Below are 18,857 nucleotides of genomic sequence, written 5' to 3' on the forward strand. Positions count from 1 at the left end.
TTTTTTTTGATAAATGAAGTGATTTGTTTGTAAAATTAGCATGGCATTAAAAAAACTGTGCTGCTTTTAAAAAAAAGTCACTAGATATGTGAGTTAAGAAACTTACAGCCTTTGCACAGTACTCCCACATCTCATTTGGGTGTTAGCATAAATAGCAAAGTAGGAATGTCCCAAAAAGTAAAGCTTATCTCAGCATATAAAGTTAGCTAGGCAGAGAAACTAAGGTTGGATAGGATGTCAGTCTGTTGCAGGCCAAAAGTATAAAATAAAGAAATTTCAAAAGCTGGAGCTGTTGAGCATTTTCTGGACCAATCGATAGGTACTTCTTGGTCTTTTTGAATAAGTGGTGCTTCTCCTTTGCTGGGTAGTGGAATTAAAGTTCATCCACCCATTTCCTAAGGTCATGCCCTTCAGGTTCCCCTAATCTTCAGACTACCCATAATTTCCAAGGATTAAAAATGACAGCAGTCAGAATTGGGGCGACAGATCTTGGCTGAAAAGCAGATACTTTAAAATGTTCAAACTAAAGAGATGTATATTCTGGAAGATATAAAATACCATACCACAGGTATCAGTCCTCTGGATTTCAGATTAGTCTTTGAATGTACTTAATTGAAAGTGGATGACATGATGATACGGAGGAGGCTGGACATCCTATGTATCCAAGAGACGAGATGGAAGGGCAGTGCAACAAAGCCACTTGGCTTGGAATCCAGACTCTACTACTCAGGTGGTGGACAGGCTAGAAATGGTGTAGGAATTGTGGTGAGACAGAGGCTTCAGAAGTCAGTGAGGGATATCATCAGAATTAATGACAGACTCATGGCAATCAGACTCCAGTGTAATGATAGGACAGTATTCATAATCTCAGCCTATGCCCCACAGCAGGGTTGTGATAGTGAGGAAAAGAGTGCATTCAGACAGCAGTTGCAGGACCTACTAGATAAAGCAGGACAACATGAATTGGTGTTGATAATGGGTGACTCAAATGCACATATCGGGACAGACAGAACAGGATATGAGGACTGCCTGGGTCCACATGGGTGGAGCAATAGGAATAAAGAAGGAGAAGCCATTCTAGAATTCTGTCTGGTAAATGGCTTGATAGTAGCCAACACATGGTTCAGAAAGAGAGACAGTCACAAGATCCCATACAAGAGTACCCAACATGCAACTCAGGTAGACTTCCTCCTAGTAAGGAAAAGGCACTGGGGTAGAATCCAGGATTGCAAAGTCATCCCCAGTGAAACAGTCAGTTCACAGCATAAACCAGTAGTTGCCACAATCGGCTGCAAGCAGTGGTCAGAGAAGGCTCTAAGGTCAACAGATACCAGGCTGAAGACCTGGAAGTTGACTGGAGAGAAAGTACAGCAGTTCAAGGAATTACTCAGGGCTCTAGCACCCCAAGAAGAGGAGGAAATAGGTGGAGTTGAAGAAGAGTGGCAGCGCCTAAAAACAGCATGTGTTAGGACTACAGAAAATATATGTGTCCGAGTCAGGTATGCAAATAAGGTACATAAGCTGGGGTTGGAATGCAGAAGTGCAGGGAGTAATCAAAAGAAAGGAGTGCAGGAAGAAGTGGGAGATTGAAAAGACTGACCAAGCTAGGAAGGACTACTGGTTGGCTAACAAAGAAACTAAGAAAGAAGTTGCAATAGCAAAGAATAGGGCATCAGAGACACTCTATCAGCTTCTGGAAAGTGGCTCAGTAAGGGGCACAAAGAAACTATACCAGGTTGCAAGGCAAAGACAGAAAGATAAATAAGATATTCAGACACCCTTCATAAGGGATTCCAGCAACAACCTGCTTACCAGCCCACAGGACATCAAAGGCAGATGGAAGGAGTATTTCCAGCAGCTTCTGAATGAAGAAACCCCCACAGAAGCGGTACTGCCCCAGAAACAGCCTACAATGAGAGTAGAAGAGGAGCCCAGCTTAGAAAAAGTAAGAGCAGCACTAAGGAAAATGAAGTCAGGAAAAGCAGCAGGCTCAGATGAGGTCACAGCAGATATGATAAAGATGCTAGGTGAGAAATGGCTCCTGAGGGTACTAATTGCAGTGTGGAGAGAAAGGAGTATTCCAGATGACTGAAGAATAAGCATATTCTTGCCAGTGTACAAGAACAAAGGGGACATCCACAACTGTGGACAGAACAGAGGCATCAAACTCCTACCACATTGCATGAAAGTTCTGGAGAGGGTGATTGATAAACGGATATGCAGAATACTAGAATGTAAGATGGGAGATGAACAGTTCAGATTCAGATCAGGATGCAGCACATTTGACCCGATATTTGCATTGAGACAGATACTTGAGAAGAAACTAGAGAAGAGGAGAGAGTCAAACTGGGCTTTCCTAGACTTGGAGAAAGCATATAACAAGGTCCCAGGAAAGCTGATCTGGGCAGTACTGCGGTGGTTTGAAGTCCCAGAAACATTGGTAGAATTAGTACAGACTATGTACAAGGACCCAGTGACTCAAGTATGAACAGTGTTTGGCCTCACTGAGGGGTTCCCAGTGGGAGTTGGTGTACACCAGGGTTCAGCTCTGATCCCACTGCTGTGCATACTGGTAATGGACTACATCAGCAAACAGGTTGGAGGGGTCAGAGCAACAAAGCTGCTGTATGCAGAGGATGTGGCAGTACAGGCAGACTCTGATCTAGAACTTCAGCAAATGATAGGAGAATGGAATGCAAATCTGAAGGCACATGGGATGAAACTAAGCACAGATAAGACAGTGGTAATGGCAGCAGATTGGGGAAATCAGAAGAAGCTGAGAATAGAGATAGATGGGAAGACAGTGGAACAGTAAACAGCTTCAAGTATCTGGGAGGGGTGGTTGAGGAGAAGGGTAGTCTGAATGAAGAGGTCAAAGCTCGAATCAGAGGGGCTGCAGCCAACTGGCATAGAGTATCGGGTGTAGTCTATGACAGAAGAATGCCAAAGAAGCTGAAAAGTAAGGTGTACAAGACAGTGGTGCGACCAGTACTACTGTATGGTACAGAAACCTGGGCAGTAAAGGCAGAACAGTTGTAGAAGCTAGAGGTGATGGAAATGAAGTGCCTGAGAAAGGTGGTAGGATGCACACTGCGGGACAGGCGAAGAAATGAGGACATAAGAGCAGAAACCAGAGTAGCTCCAATTGCACAAAAGATCAAAGAGAACAGATTACGATGGTATGGGCACATGTGTAGAAAAGCAGAAGACAATCTGGTGAGGGAGATTTGGGACAGACAGGAAGAAGGTAAGAGGAAGCGAGGGCGTCCAGCAAAGAGGTGGATGGATTGTGTGAAAGAAGATCTGCGACAGTCAGGCATGAGTGTTGAAGGCAGGAGAGTGGCACTGAATTGAGAGAGTTGGCAACAGTTAATACAATACCCTGACCCCATGTAAATGGGAAAAAGGGGATGATGATGATGATTTGAATGTACTATTCCTTTAATGTCTGAAACCACTGTTTTCCCCTATCCCTTTCAGATTGTAATTCCTCTGTTTACAATGGGAATATGTATGGCCAGACTTTAGGCAGACACCTGAATAAGAACTGATATTTTTTCATAAAGGACTGGATGCCCATTACCTAGACATCATTTATGTAGATGTCTAGGATTAGAATGTTAGGCCACTCGATATCATCAGCTTCTCTGTTTACTGGTTACACAAAGATATCACAGAAATATTTTGACATTTTGCAGAAAACTGAACCCAAGTCATCTACCCTGGGGAAGGTTTCAGAGGAAAAAACAGAAGAGGGAAAACATACCTCCATTATTAGATTCTGAAGATAAGGAGAAGGATCATGAATTAGTCTATCAGATAAGATGGCTTGTTATATTGATGATGATAAAGTGGAGGATTCTTTTTCCTTTAGGTTTCATTCCAAAGGATTCATCTTTTGGTAATGTTAAATTAATGAAAGAACACTTTAAATGGCCATCTAAAAAAATGTTCGACCCCTAAGCAGAAGAGAATCTCAAAACTGGATCAGCTTAATCTCATAACCATTCCATATTCTGTTGGCTGATATGCCATATTTAATGAAACTGGCTATAAATCTGACATTGTACCACCTGCTGAAAAAAAAAAAAAAAAAAAACATTGTTTTGCTATCTTTTTGCTCCCTTTCCTTCATTTGGATAGCTGTCCCAGTGTGACACATCCTTGCTGGATCTGACGGTACACCAGTCTACTCCCAATCCAATGCCTGTAAATTTCACCACAACCTAAGGACAGCCTGGTGGGATCACTATGTCATCCAATCATTTGGAGTGTTTTGCATTTTGGCCTACCTGCCCTACCCTGTGGACTTAGAGGTATGCCAGAGGGGCAGGCATGTAATGGAGATGTGGTGTATCATCCCAAAGTACCTCAGCCATGTCTCAACCCTATTCCCCTCTTCTTGACACACCTACCAGCATGTCGTCCCCAACCTCCACCAGGTATCTCTGTAGGGCATGCCCACAGATTTTCCCACCCACCCCAGAATGGTAACTCCCATCCCTCCCTGCTGCTCCAGCAGTTGCCCAAGCTGCTTTCCCAACCAACATCAGCTGGGCTGTAAGCAGGGTTTTATCCCTCTGTGCCACTAGAGCAGCTACCTGCTGCAAGAAATTCCACATAATTCTGGAGGACCATTGCTGTTTAAACAGCAATTCCAGTGATTGACCATGCTGTAATAGAACGTTGCTGTAGTACTAAAATCTAACAAGGAATAAAGGGGTTATTCCTGCCTTAAAGTTCCATCAGTAAAAGAGAAAGGGTTACTCAACAGATTTTGGAAAAGGATTTACACCATGTCAGTTTTGAGTGGCAGGGAGCATACTGATGATCACAGTGGAAAGTTTCAGATATATCCTTACAGAAAAGCCAAGTTAAAACAAACAACTGCTAAAGTGGGTTCACCCATGATGTTATATAATTATGGCAAAGTAAGTAATGTACTTACCATAACATTCCATGCGAGTTGTACATCTCGCCCTCATTCTTACAGATGAGTTCGGAGCCAATCCTTGGCTCCGAGTCAGCCTATTACAAAGCTTGAGGTCTTCAGACAGCTCAAGGCCAGTTCCCTTTCCCATGATGCACATAGAGTTACCTCAAATCTTGTTTGCTGCATATAGTAATACCATGTGTCATTCTATTACTCTTTAAGAGAAAGCCATAGAAGCATTGAACAACCAGGGAGAATCTAGTATATCGGTCCTTGAAAAACCCTGGAGGGAGTAGGATGGGAGATGAGCAACTCGTATGGAACGTTATGGTAAGTATATAACTTCTATATGTAAAGTTGTTCTATCTCGCTGTTCATTCTTACAGATGGGTAGTGTCCATCTTTCTCAGGTGGCTCACGGGAGTATGTTTTTCAGGACAGTAGATCCAAAAGGGGCCCTGTCCACTTTGTAATGAGTGATAAAAGTATGAGGTCTTGATCAAGTAGCTACTGCACAGATGTCTTTAGGAAGTTTAGCAGAAAAGGCAGAGGATGGAGATACTGCTGTGGTAGACTGATCCTTTATTTTGTGATGCAAGGGCATATTAGCAGCTGAATAAACGTGATACAATCAGATAACCACATAGACATTGTTGTTTTTGCCACTGGCATACCTTTTCTGGAATCTGAAAAGGAAACAAAAAGCTGTTCCGATTTCCTGAACTCTTTTGTTCTATCCAAGTAAAATCTGAGCTGTCTATGAACATCAAGCTTATGTAGCATGTATTCCAAACTGCTGGTGTGCTTGGGAAAGAACACTGGCAAATCAATAATTTGGTTAAGGTTAGTTTCAGTACAGACTTTAGGCAAGAAAGAGGTATTAGTTCGTAGTGAGACTGTCAGCATGGAAAATTAGGCAAGGAGGCTTTATGGACAAGGCTTGAAGCTCTGACACTGTGGGCAGAAGTGATAGCTATTAAAAAGATAGTCTTCCATGACAAGTATTTCAAATCTCATGAGGAAGCTGGTTCAAAAGGAGGGAGAATAATGCAAGAAAGCATAAAATTTAGATTCCACTGGATATAAGGGGATTTCACAGGTGGTCTGAGATGAAAAGACCCTTTGAAAAAGGCTTTGGATAGTTTGTGTGACATTATGTTCAATCCTTCAAATCCAAGGTGAAGATTAGAGATAGCAGAAAGTTGAACCCGAACTGTTGCTGCTGCAACTCCTTTGTTGAAAATCATGGTCAAGAACTCTAATATAGAGGCCACAGGGGCTTGGTAGGGATCAATGTTATTTTGAGAGGCCCATATAGAAAATCTTTTCCATTTGCTAAGATATAGCTTCCTCGTTGAGGATTTATGAGAATATATTAGAATCTGCTGCATTTCATTTAAAAGTTTATTGAACCTGGCTATGTTGGGAATTGGAGCAGCCAAGCTGTCAGCTTCATGGACTGAAGAGAGGGATGAAGTTCCCCCCGACGAGTGCGTCAGAAGATCTGGAACTGGGTCCAGAATCCAGGGGTCCTCCAATTGATGAAGTCGAAGGAAGGGGAACCAAATCTGATGAGGCCAATGAGGGGCTATTAGAATGATGGTCCTTCCCAGGGCTTTTGCTTTCTGTAGTACTTTGGGTATCTGGGAATGCATAGAGGAGACCCGGAGGCCAATCATGTATGAGTGCATCCCTTGGGGCTTCTCCCGGAGGGGTTATCAGGGCAAAGTAGCTTCTGCATTTCGTGTTCATGTGGTTGGTGAAAAGGTCGCAGCAAGGCTGTCCCCACCTGTGGAATATCCTGTCCGCTATTTCTTTCTTGAGGGACCACTCGTGAGGCAACAAAATATCTCTGCTCAGCTTGTCTGCTATCACATTGGATTTCCCTGGGATGTGCACTGCTAACAGAAAGCGCTGGGTGGATGTAGCCCATTGCCATACTCTTAGGGCTTCGTGACAAAGGGGGTAGGACCTGGTTCCTCCTTGTTTGTTCAAGTACCAGACCACTGACATGTTGTCCGTCTGAATCGTATTTGTTCTCAGAGGAAGAGAGTCCTGGAAGTACTGCAACGCTAAATGTACTGGTCTCATCTCCAGGACATTGATATGCAGATGTGTCTTCTGATTGGTCCATGTGCCTTGCGCTATTCTTCCCTGAAAAAGCCCCCCACCCTATCAGGGAAGCGTCCGTGGTAACTACGGCCACTGAATCCACATGTGCATGCGACCCAACGGTATGGCTAATATTGCAGCTGCCATCATGCTTAACAATTTTGGTACTTCTGATGGTGGAGCCTTGTTTTTAGATATGATATTGTGGACCTGCTGACAGAGTATTAAGACTGTTTCTGCTGGAAGTCACAAAGTGGTGGTGGTGGTGTCCAATTCTGCTCCAATAAAAACGGTATATTGTGATGGCGACAACGCAGATTTTTCTGAATTTACTGTAATGCCTAGATGACTGCAGAGTGAAAGAGTGGTGTCCCTGGCTTGTATGAGCTGATGCCTGGTGGTGGCGGTGAGGAGCCAATTGTCTAGGCATGAAAACATCTCAAATCCTAAACATCTCAGGTGAGCCATGACCACTGCTATACATTTGGTGAACACTCTGGAGGCTGTAGTGAGACCAAAGGGCAGGGCTCGAAACTGATAATGATTGGCTCCCAGCCAGAAGCACAGATGATCCCTGGATGGTCTGGCCATTTTTATGTGGTAGTACACATCCTGGAGATCTGTCGAGCACATCTAGTTGTCTTTCCCTAAAAAGGAAGTATCTACTGAAGCATGACCATCCAGAACTTCTTTCTTGACAGATTTGTTTAGTCTGCCGAGGTCCAAAATAGGTCTCCAGTCCATTGTCTTTTTTGGAACTAAAAAGAATCTTGAGTAAGTTCCGGATCCTAGCTGGTCTGCCGGGACTGGTTGAATGACCCTTCTTCTTAGCAATGTTTGGACCTCTATTGTTGCCTGTTCCCTGTAGGTGGGTGGAACGTCTGGGATTTTTGTTGTAAATGGAGGAAGTGTGGTGAAAGGAAAGAAATATCCTCTGGAAATGATACTTTGTACCCAGTTGTCATTTGTTACTTTAAACCAGGCGTCTGGATACAAAGATAAGTGACCCCCGACTGCCTCCAGAGTAGGACAGTCAGGCCTTCTTTCAGGAGTGCTGGTAGGGCTTCCCAAAGAACTGATTTATGTCACCCTGGTTTTGCAGACCCTCTCTGTCGCGAGGGTGGCGTCTTCCATTACTGCCTGTCCTCTGCCCCTGGAGGGGGGTTCACCACATGTGTCCTGAAGGCTTTACGGAACCACATCTTTCCTCCCCTTTGACCCTTGGGGTATGGTCTGGCAGGGGTGGAAAAGAGGACTCTTGATGGTAGACAGAGTCTTTCCTTCCTGTTCATACCTGGTCAAAGTTTCCTTAACTTTGGGCCCAAAAAGGGATGAGCCATCAAAAGGGGTGTTGACAAAGGATGACTTAAAGGGCTCCACCAAGGAACACAAGCGCATCCAGGAGTGTCTCCTAAGAGCATTTCCTATACCCACTGCTCTGCTCGCTCCATCAGCTGCATATGAAATGAGGCACATGTATGAGTTTACTATGGAATTGAGGATAGCAAGCTGGGAGGCAATTTTATCTGAGGCTCCTGCAGCTACTGTACCCTGAAGAGTATCTCCGAGCTGTTTTAGGAGATCTCTTTGCAGTCTAGTAAAATGGGTGAGATAGTTGAGCGAACGCAGTGTAAAAGTCGCTGAACTGTACGTGCATTTCCTGTATCTATCCATGATCGTAGAATCTCTGTTAGGAGGATGGATAGAGGAAGAAGTTTCCAAGATTTCCTTTTTGGTGGCTGCCTCCACCACCATGGTATCAGCTAGCACTCCATTGGTAAGAAATGATTTTTCTTAGGGGGCAGAAATACATTTATTAGGCCTTCTGGGGACAGGCTCAGTGGTGTCCGGAGACTCCCACGCCCTATGTGAGACCAGCTCCATAAGCTCATCAAAGAGCAGAGACACGCAAGAGGTGGAGGGTTGAGACCTGAAAGCCTTCAAGAGAGCAGACTCGTCTTCAGTAGGGTTGGTGGACTGCCAGTCACCCCTTTGCCTAAGGATTTCTAATATCTCAGCAAATGAGATATCCTCAGAAGGGGACTGTAGGGACCCTTCTGATTCATCCAAGTCAGTATCGGATATGAGAGACTCCTGCGGGGAGTCTAAATGCTTCCTCTTCCAGATTCCCTTCTTGGGAAACTCATCAGTGGGAACTTCTGGTGAGGTCTTGGAAGAACAGGGACCACCCAATGGGGCTTCCTGAGGCTCTGGGTCTCTACGCTTAGCAAGGATCTGTGAAGTAGAAATGGACACAGACGCTTTTGGGGAGGAGGTTACCAGACCTGAAGTCGAAGATGTCTTAGGAGACATAACTCTCCTCATGGTTTCAAAGGCACCCCTGCTCTGATGAGAAGAAACAGATGGATCTGAGGAAACCATTGATACCCCTGGCACTGGGACAATGGGCTCCAAACCAGAGGTAGGAGCCGAGCTCCTCCGAGCCAAAGCCCCAAGAGGCAGAGTCGGAACCAACAAGTCAGTCTGACTATCTTCCCTGGACCTTACCAGAGAGTGTCAGCTTCTAGATTCCTCAATCGGCGCCAAGGACATCAGAGTAAATGGAGCCGAGGACACTGGAGCAGATGTTGGCTCCGAAGGCTCAACGATCATCAAATCTGACTCCTCCAGCTCCGAAGGACCGGTATCGCTTGGAGGAGGAAAAGTAGCAGATGGTAAAAGGGTCTTTGGTTACGAAACCGTTTGGGTCAGAGCCAATAAAAATTTAACAAACGCCGGTGCTTGTAAAAGCTTCTGCACCACACGTTCCACATCCAAATCGGAAAGGCTTATTGAAGACTGAGATGAGTGGATAGAAGGAGGTACAGATTGCAGGAGTAGAGATTTAGGCACTGCAGATATGGTTCCAGGACCGGGGACTGGCTCCGAAAGGACAAGATGCTTGGCTCCGATGGCTGTGGAGCCGACGTCAATGTTTTTTTTTTTTTATTTCTTAACTTCCAAAGAAGTAGAAGCCTTGGAAGACTTTGAAGATTTGCTAGACCTGTCCTGGTCACTCAAAGCTTCCTGGAAAGACGGTTTAACTAGACCTCTATGGATTAGCTTTCTCTTTTTGTTCTGAAAGACCCTGGAAGAGAAGGAAGGAGAAGGAATGACAAATGGAGCAACTTTCCTGAATGTGTAAAGCTCCCAAACAGTAAATACAATTAACATGGCTGTCTTACAGACATTTTCTGTCCACATTTTGGACATTTGTTGAACCTTGACTTAAGATGTTTATCCCTATTCTAGTCAGCCATAATGAACAGCACAATATCAGTAAAACTCCAACAATATGCTAAAGACACACCCAAATCTATTTAAGCCCTGATAAAAAAAAAAAAAAAAAAACTATGGGCTAAATATCTTGACAAGTGTCACTTTAAACACACATACACTGTAACTATATCTAAGCACACTTCTAAATATCAAAAGTTATCAAAGCACACAATAACTATATTAAATATAAAGGCCTTTAGAAAAAAAAAATGAAGGCCAAAAGCTATATATATAATATGAAAAAGGTACACCAAGGAATAGCACACTAAAGATATATAAACGCTAAAGAAGTTAAAGCTAAGAAAAAATTAACAATTTATAAGAAAAAAATCTTTGTAATAAAGTTTTACTGTCCCGAGCTATTGCTGAGGAACCTCCGATCTATTGCAGTGGCAAACTAGATCTGAGGTAACTCTAGGTGCATCATGGGATAGGGACTTGGCTCCGAGCTGTCTGAAGACCTCGAGCTTTGTAGTACACCGACTCCGAACCCATCTGTAAGAATGAACGGCGAGATAGAATAACTTCCAGCATCGGTTGTCATCACTTCTTCCCTGACGTCAGTGCGACAGGGGTATAAAAGAGGCAGCCAACGCCATTTTCTTCAGTCTTTCTTGCCACGCGGTGCCCGAAGCAGAAGCAGTTCGCAAGTGCCGGTCGGCTAGCTCCTGAGATTTTCAAATCGAATTTCAGCCCGAAGTCTTCTCTCAAGCTAAGTACCCTGTTGGGGAAACTTTTCTTGCCTCAGACCGATGTCAGACAAAGTTAATAATTGCATTTCTTGTGGGAAGCAAATACCTCATAAGGATTTTCATTCTTATTGTATTCCTTGCCTAGGCCCAGACCACAAAGTCTCTAGTTGTCGCTTTTGTGCTAGGTTCAACAAACGTACAATCAAGCGTCGGGCAGATTTCGCCCGACATTATTTTGGCAGAAAATTTAACTATAGCATGTCATTGGGGCAACCGACATCAGCAATGATTAAAAAATGCAAGGATAAGGACAGGCAACCTAGGCCAAGATCAGATACCGAGGCCTCAGCAAGGCCTGCCACCGGTTCTCCGGTTTTCAGCGAGGCACCTATGCAGCCCCTGACTACCGCTGAATTAGAAATTCTGATGGCCTCCCAGACCGAATCAGCTGGGCCTCAGGAGCCAGTTCCATCTCACCCCTCGGACGCCAACCCTGATGGTGATCTGGAGATTTTGGACAAGCCTTCGGTTTCTGAAGGTGTCTTCAAACACAGGCCCCTATGCCTAAAAAACAGATGCTTAAGATGGCTGTGGATTTAATTACCCTTATCAGGGGTTCACAACCCCCTCCTGACAAAATGCCTAGACTGGAGTAAGATTATCCTTCCTCTGACCAAGCATCCATTTCCTCAGCTAACTCTGAGGACCAGGATTATTCCTTCCCTCCTCATGAAGACTCAGATGCTGAAGAGTCCATTCCCTCTGTCTCCCCCCCCTGAAGACTACTCTTTTGGGGAAACTTTACACACCATGAGGGAACACTTCCACTGGGAAGGCCAAGATTACTCTGACTCTAAGAAAAGACTCCGTGAGTTTCTTCTTATCCCACAGCATAGACCCCTTGCAATTCCTCCAGTTTTAGACATTTTGGATGATGTTTACACCGAATCTAGTTTAAACCCAGATTCCTTACCTCCTGCACCAGCTAAACCAGACAGATACTACCGAGTTCCTGATTCTCATAAGTTTCTATATAAAAGCCCTGTTGCAGACCCCAAAACCATTTCCCAGGGTCCCAAAGGGGTTAATGCCTCTACTGCTAAGAATCCACTACCTTCTGAAAGAGATTCCAGAGCATTAGAAAGATGGGGGAAGAAAGTGCATACGTCTGCCACTTTGGCCATGAGGGCCTTAAACTGCCAATTCCACATGCTAAAATACCAGCAGTACTTGATTACACAGTTAAAGCAGAAAATGATCCCTCAGACAGATCAACTTGATTCCAAAGAGATGCAGGATTTGCTGCATGCAGCGGAACAGGTGGGAAAGCATACCTTACAGTGTGGTTTTGATTCATTGGAAGCCTCAGGTAGAGCAGCTGTCATAGGATCTGTAATACGTAGACATGCTTGGCTAAAAGAGCAAGCCTTACCAGAACATGTCAAAGCAAAGTTATTGGATGCTCCATTGCAGAAAGATGTGTTATTTGGTGCCAAAGCAGAGGAAGTTTTAAAGAAAATGGAAGAAAAGGCAAAATCTATGCACAGTTAAAGATTTTTTACAGGTACAACCTCCTCGTTTCAGCAGAAACTGGCCATCAAAAAACTTTCCTTTCCTGCATCAGACAGACCCCAAAGGGGTAGGTACAGATGCCCAAGGGGCAGAGGCCAGCCACAAGGTTCTTTCAGGCCTAGACAATGGCATACAACAACTCAGTGGAGACGAAAGATCTCAACCCTTCAGGAAACAAACACAATGACTTCCCTCTTCGCTTGCCAAGCAAAATTGCCCTGGCAGCACCTTTGGGACGAAAACTGGCTCTATTTCCACAAAATTGGCGCATCATAACGAAGGACAAATGGGTTCTGGATATTATTACCCGAGGCTACAGGTTTCATTTTCACACTTTACCATGGATGAGAGGCATGCCAAATCTGCCTCCAAACCAATGGGCAGAGGCACAAACACAAATTTCAGCTCTCATGGATATGAAAGCAATTCAAAGGGTACCTATAAAGGAGCAAGGCCAAGGTTTTTACTCAAGACTATTTCTAGTACTAAGAAAGGACAATGCCTGGAGACCCATTTTAGACCTCTCAATTCTAAACACATACCTGGAGGTACCCAAATTCAAAATGCTCACACTACAGCAGCTTCTTCCCATTCTGGGCAAGGAGTCTTGGCTGGTAACGTTGGACCTCAAAGAGGCATACCTGCATGTCCCTATCAGACAAGATTGCAGAAGATACCCCAGATTTTTGGCAGGTACAACGCATTATCAATTCTCTGCATTGCCCTTTGGCTTATCTACTGCGCCCAGAGTATTGCATACTGCAGACAACGAGGAATACAAATTTATCCATATCTGGACTGCCTGATCCAAGCAGACAGCAAGGCCATTCTATTACAGCATCTGGCATTTGTAACAAAGCTGCTAAGTTGCCTAGGGTACACAGTAAACAAAAAGAAGTCAAAGCTAATACCCTCACAAGACATAATATTCCTGGGTGCCAGCTTAAATACAATGGCCCAGATGGCTTATCGCACGCCAGACAAACAAAAACAACTGACTCAATACTTCAAAAAGATGGCAACTTTTACCCAGCTCACTGCAGGGAAAATCCTGCAGGCATTGGGGTTCATGGCATCCTGCATTCAACTAATTCCACATGCAAAGCTGCATATGAGGAAATTACAATGGTACCTGAAAAGTGTATGGACTCAACACAGGCACAGCCTCGAAACAAGTGTACCTCTCATTCCCTGCCTTCAAAAACAGTTCCTATGGTGGGCTCAAGCATGTCAAATAAACAAGGGTCTTCCTTTTGTCTTACCTCCAGCAAACCAAACTATGACAACAGATTCTTCAGACTACGCCTGGGGAGCACACATGGCAGGACAGTGCATACAGGGCAAATGGTCTGCAAAACAAATGCATCTACACATCAACAAAAAGGAGATGCTAGCTGTGCAAAATGCACCGACAGCCTTCAAGGACCTCTTGCATCCAGGACAACTACTAATAAGGACAGACAACACCACAGTTATGTGGTACATAAACAAACAGGGAGGAACACACTCCTACCCTTTATGCAGACAGGCAATGACCTTGTGGAACACAGCATTGACTTACCAAGTACAACTGCAAGCCAACATACTGGCAGACAAATTAAGCAGAAATATGGCAGATCCTCACGAGTGGAGACTACACCCACAAGTATTTTCAATGATAACTCAAAGGTGGGGATGCCCAGACATAGATCTATTTGCCTCCCCCAACAATTGCCATCTACAGAAATTTTGCACAAGGACTTATCATTCCCTAGCCTGGAAAGTGGACGCTCTATCTTTCAGTTGGACAGCATTGACAGTCTATGCCTTCCCACCACTACCCCTATTGACCAAGGTATTACTGAAAGTCAGATCAGAGAGACCACAAATGATCCTCATTGCTCCGGACTGGCCACGTCAGTACTGGTACCCATTACTAAGGAACTTGACTCACAGCCCTCCATGGATCTTACCTCAATTCCCACTTCTGTTGACTCAGCAAAACTCTCAGATCCTTCACAGTCAGCTCAGGACTTTAAATTTAGCTGCATGGAGAATACCTTGAATTATCAATCAACACTTCTCTCAAAGGATGTCCTGAATGTCATTTTGGAGGCCAGGCGGCCCAGCACCAGAAAAACTTACTCAGACAAATGGAAAAGATTTTGTGCATGGAATCAGGCTAAAGGCCAAAATCCTGGGATACCAAACATTCCTCAAATACTGCAATACTTAACTGAGATGCTACACAAAGGCCTTTCTTTCTCATCCATTAAAATCCATGCTTCAGCCATTTCAGCTCAATATAATATGGATCCTCCCATCTTCTCACACCCTTTACTAAGGCAGTTTCTCAGAGGGGCTAATAATATAAGACCCCCCCAGAAAACCCCCAACGCCAGCTTGGGACCTCAACTTCGTTTTAGAAAAATTAACACTGCCTCCTTTCGAACCAGCCTTCTCAGCAGAACTACAATACTTATCATGGAAAACAGCTCTGTTGCTGGCTATCACCTCAGCACGCAGGGTCTCAGAATTACAGGCACTCATGGCAGTGGAACCTTTCATCATTTTCCATCAGGACAGAGTCTCTCTACGAACTAACCCTACCTTTATGCCAAAGGTAGTATCCAGTGTGGCTTTGAATTAGACCATTCATTTACCCACCTTTTACCCAAACCCCCAGAATAAAGGAAAAAAAACTCCTTCACTCTTTGGACATTCACAGACAGCTACGTTACTATTTGGATAAGACAAAGACCTTCAGAAAAACTGACCAACTCTTTGTATCCTATGCTGCAGGCTCACAAGGAAAGGCTATTTCAAAACGGACCATCTCCAAATGGATAGCACATTGTATCCGCTTTTGCTACTCGCACCATGGGAAAGCAGTGCCTGTTAATATTAGGTCCCATTCTACCAGGGCTACAGCAACCTCAGCAGCCTTTCTCAGGGGGGTTCCAACCAAGGACATTCTGGAGGCAGCTACTTGGAGTTCAGTGCACACCTTTACCAAGCACTACCACCTTCCATTATACTCAAAAACCAGAGCTGGTTTTGCCACTGCAGTTCTGCAGGGCATCCTAGCTTCGCCTAACCCAGTTTAGTACCAGCCACCCATCCATAGCTTTGGGATTCAACCAAAGTGTGATGACTGCAGCAGTATAACACGATGAACATAGTACAGTTTTGTACCTACCATAAATGTAGATGTTCGAGTGTATATACTGCTGCAGTCCAGGTTATCCTCCCACCTTCCCCTCTACATACCAGGGTGCTAGTTATAACTCCATGTACATCAATCAGTTGGATGCATGTCTATATGGTGTATTTGCTAACAGCTAGTACTACTGTTTATTTACTAAGGTATTTTTGCATAGTTATTTGTATTGCCTTCCTAGTTGGGAGCACCTGACATCTGGGGCAAAAAAAACTGAAGAAAATGGCGTTGGCTGCCTCTTTTATACCCCTGTCGCACTGACGTCAGGGAAGAAGCGACGACAACCGATGCCGGACCAAGACTTTGGGATTCGGCCGACTGCAGGACCGCCTGACGGCAGGATAACCCAAGTGTGATGACTGCAACAGTATATACACTCGAACATCTACATTTATGGTAGGTACAAAACTGTACTTTCTTCTATTCCCATGTTGCAGTATTCAACATATGGGTGAGTGTCAAAGTTCACTGTGAAGGAGGGGGTTGAGGTCTAGAGGTGGTCTCCAGGAATCCGTGAAGGGTAGCCCTGGCAAAACCTGCCCTGGCTCTGGAAATGTAGTCTAACTTGTAATGTTTGGTGAAGGTATGCACTGATGACCAAGTGGCTGCTTCAATAATGGTAGAGGTAGCCAGACCCCTGAAGAAAGTTCCTGAGGAGGCCATAGCCCTTGTGGAGTGTACTTTCACAGTACCTTACAGGGATTTCCCATTGTACTTGTAGCAGAAGGTGATGGCTTTGGAAATCCAGGTAGACAGAGTTTGTTTGGTTACTGCCTTCCCTAGGACTCTGAGGTGGAAGGAGACAGAGTTCATCAGCCTGTCTGATGACTGGTTTGATGCAGATATAACCTGAGTTGTCTGTGAACATTCAGGGAGTGAAGTACTCTTTCATTGCCCCCTGTGAGTTAGGGAAGAAGGTAGGTAGGTGGGTGGATGGCTTGATTCAGGGACAGGTCATTCACCACCCTGGGCATGAATGAAGGGTTAGTTCTAAGAGTCATTGTGGAAAACTAGGAAAGGTAGAATAACCATGAGGGCTTGTAGCTCTGATACTCTTCTGGCTGAGGTCAAGGCACGAGTAGTATAGTTTTCCATGTACAGTACTTTAGGGAAGTTTTTTTCTGCTGGCTCAAATGGAGGAAGCGTGAGTTTTTCCAAAACATAGGTAAGGTCCCATGGGAGTGGAGATGGTTTCCTTGGGAGCCTCAGGTGAAGAGCCCCTTTGAGAAAAAGCTTAGCTGGTAGTCTGGATGCTAGAGGGGGGTCCAGAGAAAGGCATGCTGAAATAGCAGACAAGTGGGCTTTAATGGAGGAATAAGCCAAGCCTGTCTGCAGTAGGTCACACAGGTAAGACAGAACTAGAGGGGTCTTGCTTACAAGCAGGTCCAACTGTCATTTGTGACACCATATGGAAAATCTCTTCCACTTTGAAAGGTAAGATTTTCTTGTATTCAGTTTCCTGGCCTCCTGCAGGACAGTAAGCATGTCCTTACTGTAAAGGTGTCTGAAGGGGATCAGAACCCTGTCAACCACAAGGTGAAGTGCAGTAACTGCCACTGTGGGTGTATTTGGGATCCCTTGTGCTGTGTGAGAAGGTCCACTCTGAGGGATAACGTGGTGATTGTCCTTGGATAGTTGCAGGAGTAGGGGGAACCAATGCCGTCTTGTTCAGTAGGGGGTCACCAACAAGATTTTTGGTCTGTCCTGGATTTTCAGCAGGACCTTCTGGACGAGTGGGAAGGGGGGGGGGGGGTTGCATAGAGAAATTTCGCCTTCCAAGAGATTGAGAAGGCATCTGTTGCTAGTGCCTGAGGATGTGGTATCCTGATGTAGAATCCAGGAAGTTGCCTGTTGATGGAGGAGGCAAACATGCCTATTTGAGGTTTACCCCACCAGTAGACCAGATCCAGGAAGACATCCCTGTGTAGCATCCACTCGTGCTTGTTTGTGATGGTTCTGCTGAGACAGTCTGCCTGGGAGTTCTGTAGAGAGGGAATGTAGACTGCCTGCAGGGTCACTCCCAGTGAGGTGGCCAATTCCCATACTAGGAGGGCTAGTCTGCAAAGTAAGACCTGGTCCCTCCCTGTTTAAGATACCACAGAACTGTGGTATTGTCTGTGAAAATCTTTAGTGGACCTTGATGTAGATATGGTTGGAAAGCTTGAAGGGCCAGGAGAATTACCCTCATCTCTTAAACATTGATGTGTTCTTGTTTGTGTGGCTCAGACAACAGACCCTGCACTTTCTGATGGCCCAGAGTTGCTCCGCAGCCCAAGTCTGAGGCATCTGTGAGCAGTGATCTGCGTGCGTAGGGGTGGTTGGTGGGGAAGACCTGGATTGAGGGTCACTTGTGTCAGCCACCACTGGATTTCTACTTTGAGGCATGGTAGGAGGGGGAGTGTGTATTCCATGGGGTGGGAGTTTTGGGTCCTGATTGACTGAAGGTACCATTGCAACTTTCTCATATGAAGTCTTGCTAATGGTAATATGGGGATAGTGGCTGCCATGTAGCCCAGGAGCCTGAGGTACTGCCTTGCTGTCTATTCTGTTGACTGGAGAACCAGAAGTAGGTGTTCGGTCAAGCTTTCCACCTTTTGGAGGGGAAGGTAGGCTTTCATGACGTCTGTCTGAAGTCTGCACCACAAGAAGACAATGTGATTAGTAGGTTCCAAGTGGGATTTTGGGCAATTTATCTGGAATCCCAGAAACTGTAGGAGGGAAACAACAAGGAATATATGTTCCAGGAGGGTGTCCCTGTTTCCTGCCTGTATCAGCAGGTTGCCCAGATAAGGGATATCTGGATTCCCCTTTGACCTACAGAAGGCAATCACTAGAGCCAAACATTTTGTGAAAACCCTGGGTGCCATGGAAAGCCCAAAAGTCAAGGCAGAGAATTGAAAGTGAGAGGCCCACCGAGAACCTCAGGTATTTTCTGAAAGTGGATTTTATAGGGATGTGAAGATAGGCATCCTTAACATATAAGGTGCCCTTAAACCCCTGGGGAATCAGAAGGGGAAAAAGTGTTGGTTAGGTCAACATCCTGAAGGTTGGCACCTTTAGGAATACGTTG

Source organism: Protopterus annectens, chromosome 12.part0 (genome assembly GCF_019279795.1).
Source record: "Protopterus annectens isolate FY-2018-M chromosome 12.part0, PAN1.0, whole genome shotgun sequence".
In the NCBI taxonomy this organism is placed as follows: Eukaryota; Metazoa; Chordata; order Ceratodontiformes; family Protopteridae; genus Protopterus; species Protopterus annectens.